At 29.5% G+C, this 7,941-nt stretch overlaps 1 long non-coding RNA gene across 1 annotated transcript; it reads left to right on the top strand.

Annotated features, from left to right (window-relative positions):
• The first annotated feature begins 3,341 nt into the window (after positions 1–3,341).
• On the top strand, positions 3,342–7,086 carry LOC123263902. Its single transcript, XR_006509250.1, has 4 exons — positions 3,342–3,439; positions 6,129–6,199; positions 6,289–6,674; positions 6,756–7,086. It is a non-coding gene; the product is annotated as an uncharacterized LOC123263902 (long non-coding RNA).
• The last annotated feature ends 855 nt before the right edge of the window (positions 7,087–7,941 follow it).

The following is a 7,941-nucleotide window of genomic DNA, read 5'->3' on the forward strand; positions in this document are numbered from 1 at the left end:
GACATTTACATAGTGAATATTACTGTTTGAAATAGTATTTTTTTTCCATGTAAAGAGTAAATTGTAACGTTTAAATGGTAAATATTATATAGTGAATAGTAAAATCACGATTTTACTGTTTAAAATGGTAATTTTTAACAGTTGATCATTACTTATTATAAATCGACTATTATTTATTACAGCTTACTTTTTTCCGTGTATAACGTCAGCGTACTTTATTACACTCGTTGGATAGTATGTATAGAGTTGGTGTCTATTTTTGACGGCAGGTGGCTTGCATTTTTAATTTTCTCGCTTTAGGACACGAAAAAGTCGAGGTTATTAAATGCCGTCGGGTCTGACAGCCATTTCTCAGATTCCAGATCCAGGATCTAAGCTCTCCCTCTTTTTATCATGATAGGTTGTGTTATATTGAATAATTAATCTGTTCTATGAATTTACATCTAATTTACTGAGTTGTAACATTTAATATATGTGATTTAGAATTAATAAAACGGATTTATATTAAGAAGTGATAATAATTCATATTATTTTTTTTTTATTCAAAATAAATAATATAATAATATTAAAAATTATTACACGCGTTAAATGTATTTAAATTGATAAATTTAAAGAAGAAATATTTATTTGACTTGAAATTTAATTATAAATAAAATTTTGTTATTTAATAAAAATTTTAAATTATAAATTTTGCATGAATACATTAATATAAAATGTAAATATTGCTTTCCAATATCAGCAACGTTGTATCAAAGTGGATAAAAGAAGAAATGTATAATATAATACATACTTTAGTTGATATGAAAATAATTTTATTCAATTGCATTTTAAATTGGGGTGCTACTGAAGAAGAGTAAATGTAACAAGCTACGGAAGTTCGGCTCGAACCAATTGCATTAAAGTTAAACCTAAAATATACATGATTGGCTGGAAAATAACCCGCAATTTATTAAAGTAATGCTGGAGCGTATTTCGCGGTTAAGGGCCTCAAAAATTTACTACAAAGTATCACTTACAGTAAATAGAATTGGATCTTTAAGATACAAAGAAGATATTTTAGATGCTAAGGTCCTACTTCATATGTCGGGGAGACATAAATTTACAAATTGTCTACATTGCTGCTGAGTTGAGACCCGAAATGTGGCTGTACAGTGCAATGGTAATGGTAATGATAAATGCACCCTAATATTTAGTGCATTGTATTATATATATTACCACAAAAACGCAGCCCACCGTATGTTTCATATTTTGGTGGAATGATATACAAAAAAATGATAAACTCCAAATTTGATACGCTGATGGAAATTATAATTTATTATCATATATGATAATAGGGGACATTGATATAAAACAAAATTGGATTTTTGTACGGTAAAATGTTCAATTTTTTAAAATTTTTAAATACTTGCACAAAAAAAATAATCTATATTATTAAGAGAATAGGAAAAATTTTGTTTCCAAGATAGTCATATGATAAAATCAGTTTTTTTACTATAATTTAGTGTCATTGAAAAGGTTTTGACTTGAATTTGTGCCTTTTTAAGGTTTCATACTCTATAAACATAAATTAGTGAAAATTCACTGGAATAATTGAATATTTACTAATTCTAAGTGCCAATCGAACCACTTTGAAACCAAAGTGGTTCGATTGGCACTTAGAAAAAGTGAATATTCACTTATTCCAGTGAATTTTCACTAATTCATGTTTAGAGAGTATCATTCTCACCGATAGTTAATTTATTATTATAAGTATTTAAGCTGCATTCGAAAATACTCTATCTCTAGACACATAATTAAGAAATGACCTTGTATCTTGTGAAATATTGACATTTTTAAAGATATAAGCTCATCTTGATGTTACACTCATCTAGACCTTTCATTTGAATACCCACATCAATTTTTCATATATTTTATATATTTATATATATATGTATATATGAAAAATATATCAAAAATGCATGTGGATACTCAAATGAAAGCTCTTGATAAGTGTAACATCGGTATGAGCTTATATATTTAAAATCGTCAATATTTAAGAAAATACAGTGCAATTTAACATAATTAAGAAACTACCTTGTATCTTGTGAACTGTTGACATTTTTAAAGATATAAGCTCATCCCGACAATATACTAATCGAGACCTTTCATTTGAATACCCACATCAATTTTTCATATATTTTATATATTTATATATATGTATATATGAAAAATATATCAAAAATGCATGTGGATACTCAAATGAAAGCTCTTTATGAGTGTAACATCGGGATGAGCTTATATCTTTAAAAACGTCAATATTTAAGAAATTACTTTATAAATAAATAAATAAATTTAATTATTTATATTTCACAAGTCACGGCAGTTTCATAGTGACTGCAAAGTTACTAGTAATAATAATAATAATAATTTCTATTTTATTCCAGCAATAAATTAAATATTAAAATTCTTATTTGAATAAAATAATGAACTATCAATTCTTATTATTAAAAAAAAAAAAAAAAAAAAAAACAAGAATAATCTAAAAATAATTTCTGTTTATAGTTTTACACCATAAAAAAGAGTTCTGTTGGTCGGACAACCGCGGTGCGACTTAGGTGGCCGAAGTTTGAGCTGTGGTGAAACATTTCGCGCTCCGTGAAACCAAAACGAGCGAAACGATCCCGCGAAACAATTACTACGGGTCGTCGCAAACGACTACGCTGTCCTTACTATACACTAACATTTACGGCTCTACCACCACCACAACAAAAACAACAACAATAACAACCACTGGCGAATAATCGAGGCAATATATGGCCAGCCAGCACAAATAAAAAAAAAAAAAAAAAGCTCAGTTTGTTCCCAAACGAACCTGATTCCTCCTATCCGCAAGTATAAGTATTAACCATCGCCATTTTCATTGCTCGACAATAATTTCGTTCGTTAACGCTTGCTCGGGCTTTCAGCTTAATAAGAGTCTGTTCCTGCCGCTTGCCTCGTTATCCTCAAGACTAACGACTTGAGACTATACTACTATACTACTCGAGACTCCATTTTCATGGTTTAGTTCATTATTCCCCATTTTACCTGCATTTTACAGCTAAATTTATTTTTTTATTTCTTCCCAGATATTTTTTCTCCAGAATTCTTCTTCTTCTTTTATTCTTTCAACTGGTGAATTACTGAGACTTACAATTCTGAGCTCCTTGTAAGTGGCGCCGCCTGCAGGAAGATCTCGAAGAAATAAAAATCAATGGCAAGTAATGTGTAATTTTTTGCTTTAAATGTAATGAGAGGGGAATGAGGAACTAAAGGAGGAAGAAACAAAAAGTTGTTATTAGTATTCATTTACTTAGGTTTGTTTTTTGGACGTGAGACGTCAGCTGACACTGAATGATCGACTGGAAGTTTACTAACGATGTGTTGTCGCTTCCCTCTTCTTGCTGTACATATGTGCATTGTAAGTATACCTTTATATATCTATACCTATATAAATGGGCGTACATTGTACATCTTACATTGTACATGGGTTATGTTTTATTTGCTGAAGATGATGATGCTATATGCTATACGCTATTTGTTTGTAATGAATACGTTGGGTTGAAAGACCCTTTTGGGAATTGAACGCATCGTCAAATTGTCGATGCCGACGACAGACACAATGATATTCTTCTTAGGGTCTAATTATATATTCTATCATATTTTGACAGTTTAAGGCTTGCTTATTAAGAGCGGAAGTTTTTTTTAAGGAAATGAATTTTTTTGTTTCAATTTATTATTATTATTTTTTTTAATTTAATTTATTAAAGGAACTGAAAAAAATTTTTTTTAGTTTGGAATATTTAAAATTTGTTGGAAATAATTTTTTTTAATGACAATTTTTATTATCGCTATTTTCTTTTTCAATTTTTAGAAAAAAAAATTTTAGACATTAAAAATTTATCATAAATTTATGATAAGTATTTAGGCTGCATTCGAAAATATCTTTAGATACATAATTAAGAAATGACCTTGTATCTTGTGAACTATTGACATTTTTAAAGATATAAGCTCATCCTGATGTTATACTCATTGAGATCTTTCATTTGAGTACCCACATTGATTTTTCATATATTTTATATATTTATATATGAAAAATGCATGTGGGTACTCAAATGAAAGCTCTTGATGAGTGTAGCTTCGGGATGAGCTTATATCTTTAAAAACGTCAATATTTAAGAAAGTACAGTGCAATTTAACATAATTAAGAATTGACCTTGTATCTTGTGAAATATTTACATTTTTAAAGATATAAGCTCATCCCGATGTTACACTCATCGAGGCCTTTCATTTGAGTACCCACATCAATTTTTCATATATTTTATATATTTATATGTATATATGAAAAATATATCAAAAATGCATGTGGGTACTCAAATGAAAGGTCTTAATGAGTGTAACATCGGAATGAGCTTATATCTATAAAAAGGTCAATATTTAAGAACGTACAGTGCAATTTGACATAATTAAGAAATGACCTTGTATCTTGTGAAATATTGACATTTTTAAAGATATAAGCTCATCCCGATGTTACACTCATCGAGACCTTTCATTTGAGTACCCACATCAATTTTTCATATATTTTATATATTTATATATATATATAAATATAAATATATCAAAAATGCATGTGGGTACTCAAATAAAAACTCTTGATGAGTGTAACATCAGGATGAGCTTATATCGTTAAAAATGTCAATATTTAAAAAAGTACAGTGCAATTTAACATAATTAAGAATTGACCTTGTATCTTGTGAAATATTGACATTTTTAAAGATATAAGCTCATCCCGATGTTACACTCATCGAGACCTTTCATTTGAGTACCCACATCAATTTTTCATATATTTTATATATTTATATATATATATATATAAATATAAATATATCAAAAATGCATGTGGGTACTCAAATAAAAAACTCTTGATGAGTGTAACATCAGGATGAGCTTATATCTTTAAAATGTCAATATTTAAGAACGTACAGTGCAATTTAACATAATTAAGAATTGACCTTGTATCTTGTGAAATATTGACATTTTTAAAGATATAAGCTCATCCCGATGTTACACTCATCGAGACCTTTCATTTGAGTACCCACATCAATTTTTCATATATTTTATATATTTATATATATATGTATATAAATATAAATATATCAAAAATGCATGTGGGTACTCAAATAAAAACTCTTGATGAGTGTAACATCAGGATGAGCTTATATCGTTAAAAATGTCAATATTTAAAAAAGTACAGTGCAATTTAACATAATTAAGAATTGACCTTGTATCTTGTGAAATATTGACATTTTTAAAGATATAAGCTCATCCCGATGTTACACTCATCGAGACCTTTCATTTGAGTACCCACATCAATTTTTCATATATTTTATATATTTATATATATATGTATATAAATATAAATATATCAAAAATGCATGTGGGTACTCAAATGAAAACTCTTGATGAGTGCAACATCAGGATGAGCTTATATCTTCGAAATATATGTTATATATATGTATATATGAAAAAAATATCAAAAATGCATGTGGGTACTCAAATGAAAGCTCTTGATGAGTGTAACATAGGGATGAGCTTATATCTTTGAAATAGTCAATAGTTAAAAAAGTACAGAGCGATTTAACAAGAGTCATTATTTAATAAAGCAAAATTTTACTTATTTTTAGTTTACAAGTCACGGCAGTCACATAGTGACTGCATCGTTGCTAGTTTTTTTTAAAATATAATGTCCAAAAATTTTTCACATAAATTATAAAATAATTAATCAGCATATTAAACGATCCATGTCTTGTAATCCCAAAAATCTGACACTTTTTTTTAAAAACTTTTCAAATAAAGAAAATTTTCTTCTCACGGTAACAATTTTTTTTATGATTAATAGATATTTTTGACACATTATATAATATACAAAAAAAAATCTTAATAATATTTTCCAAACTAAAAATATTTTTTATTCCACAAAAATAATTTATCAAAAATATAAAGTTGATTATAAAAAATGTGTTAACAATTAAAAAAAAAAGTGTGATGTAATAAAACAAGATGAGGATGAGGATTGACAAAAATAATCCAAAAACCTCTGGGCCTACCAGGTGAAAAATGTTCCGTGGGCGACTTATCAAATAAAGCGGCAAGTTATGCATAAACATCAACAAGGTACAAGGTAAGTCTTTCCATAGAATCTTTTCTATTGTACTCAGCAAATAAATATACCTAATTCGTGATATAAACTAGCTTTTTAACTTGTGTAAGATGAGCCGAGGATTTCGGAGGAGTAAAATCGGAGGATAGTCGGCAGTCGGCGGATCAAGGCCCGATGGATGTCGCGGTGTCGCGATACCATCAACAATCTGGGATCTTTACTGCCTGCTGGGTTGCCCACACCAGTTCCATCAGTCCCTAGACACTGACACTGACAATGACACCCGGAGGATCTAGATCTAGATCCAGATCTGAATCCAAATCCAGCTTGGATCTTGTAGCTGTTCTATCTACACTATTATACACACGTAGGACATCACTCTAGTTAGCATTGAGCTGACAAAAACTGTAGCAAGATGGCCCGGCACGCCCCTGTCGGCAAAAGCTTTGGTGACATCAATTGGATATGTGCCAGGTAATCCACATCTCCAATCCAGGTAAGCCATTATCCGTATAAATTGAAAAGTCTAAACATATAATGTAAATGCTAACCAAAAGACATTCTTCCTTTTATCCAGGTACCAGAATGCCCCTTCTCGTTTTGACTTTATTCCTCTACTGAAAGAGCCGGCTTATAGACCTCTATAGCCACGGGGTGCGCTTAATAGACCTCAACTACGAGCCTTGTTTGGACGTTTGTGGTAAACAGAGCAACAACCAACACCGGTGATCTATAGTTCCCTGGTTAAATGGGGGATGAAACAAGCCGCTCATTTTCTCAGGCTCACCGACCCAGGGTGGTCTACTACAACTTTTTTATAAAGATTTTCTCTTTAAAATACAATTCTCCTCACTTTCGGGGGCTAATTTTGGAAAAAGGACAATGGCAACGTTTTCAAGGATTCAAAAGTCGAGTTTTTTACTTTTTGGTAAGTTAATTTATCAATTGTATCATTTTTTTTCTTATTTAAATTTATATTATACTTTCAAATTTATTATTTATCATTTTAATCTCAAAATTTATTAAATTAAAACAATTAATTTTGCGGAAAAACTGCCTGGTATAATCAATAGCGAAGAAGCTGCGCGCGCAGCTTCACCATTTCGAAGCGCGTCGCCATTTTGTCAACTAAACGCGGCAATATAGAAAAAAGACGTTTAAATCCATTAAAAATAGAGATTAAAAAAATTTTTTTTTGTAACTTATTCTATTTTAAATTCTCTTTCATAAAAAACTAACTTGATACCTCAAAAAAAATTCAATTAATTTAATTTTTATGTTTTAATAATCTAAAAATGTATTGTTGCAAATAATTCTGGTAATAGTCTGGTATAGTCAATAGCTGCGCGCGCAGCTCCGCCATTTCGAAGCGCGTCGCCATCTTGTCGACCAAAATCAGCATAATAGATAAAAGACGTTTAAATCCTTTAAAAATAGAGGTTAAAAAAAATTTTTTTTTGTAAGTTACTTTATATTAGATTCTTTTTAATAAAAAAACAAACTTGATACTTCCAAAAAAATTCAATTAATTTCATTTTCCGGTTTTAAGGGTCCAAAAATGTATTGTTACAAACAACACAATCATAAATTAAAAAATTAAGGTTTTTTTAAATATAAAAAAATTCTAATGGCTCTATAGAGTAAAACGGGTGGATTTTTATTGGAGTACGTGATACAGATTAATGGTAACTTGGCATGATGATGATCGAGATGATGATGAATCCGTGCTGGGTAATAATGAGAGTTGTTATTAATGTGTTGAG

The sequence above is a fragment of the Cotesia glomerata genome, linkage group LG4, assembly GCF_020080835.1.
Source record: "Cotesia glomerata isolate CgM1 linkage group LG4, MPM_Cglom_v2.3, whole genome shotgun sequence".
Taxonomy (NCBI): Eukaryota; Metazoa; Arthropoda; class Insecta; order Hymenoptera; family Braconidae; genus Cotesia; species Cotesia glomerata.